The sequence below is a fragment of the Phascolarctos cinereus genome, unplaced genomic scaffold, assembly GCF_003287225.1.
Source record: "Phascolarctos cinereus isolate Bilbo 61053 unplaced genomic scaffold, phaCin_HiC Scaffold_2;HRSCAF=192, whole genome shotgun sequence".
Classification (NCBI taxonomy): domain Eukaryota; kingdom Metazoa; phylum Chordata; class Mammalia; order Diprotodontia; family Phascolarctidae; genus Phascolarctos; species Phascolarctos cinereus.
The window spans coordinates 357,427,888-357,428,387 of NW_027555625.1; the positions used below are offsets into that span (position 1 = coordinate 357,427,888).

Here is a 500-nt window from a genome sequence, read left to right on the forward strand (position 1 = left end):
GACACTCACCTCCAGCCTCCTTTTCCATTATCCGGGTCAGAGCAGCCGCTTCTTTTCCGAATGAATCTAGAACGATACCCGGATTATCTAAAAGCAAAACAAAGCAACAGTAACAACTCCAAAGATAAGAAAGCGGAGAAAAAAGAAAGAAACCCCCCCCCCCAGTAACCAGAAGCTCATGGATCTTCTATTAGAGACCAAAAAGACGAGCTCCCGAGCGGTGGCCGGTTAGCTCAGTTGGTTAGAGCGTGGTGCTAATAACGCCAAGGTCGCGGGTTCGATCCCCGTACGGGCCATGGGAATAAAAAAAATTTTCTTTCTTCCGCTTTTTTAAAAAAAATAACAACCACCAAATCATTACAAAAAGAGAAATGAAGGAAAATAGTCCAAGGGACGCGGAAAACTTGAATTTAAAAGCAAAATGTACTAAGTCTAGTTATGGCTGGTTGTCTCGGAAGTCGCCAAAACGGGAAGGACTGGCACGCGGCCGCGGGAAGCGG

General features: G+C 46.0%; 1 non-coding gene across 1 annotated transcript; it reads left to right on the forward strand.

Annotated features, from left to right (window-relative positions):
• Positions 1 to 222: 222 nt before the first annotated feature.
• On the forward strand, positions 223 to 296 carry TRNAI-AAU (transfer RNA isoleucine (anticodon AAU)). The gene has a single exon. It is a non-coding gene; the product is annotated as a tRNA-Ile (tRNA).
• The last annotated feature ends 204 nt before the right edge of the window (positions 297 to 500 follow it).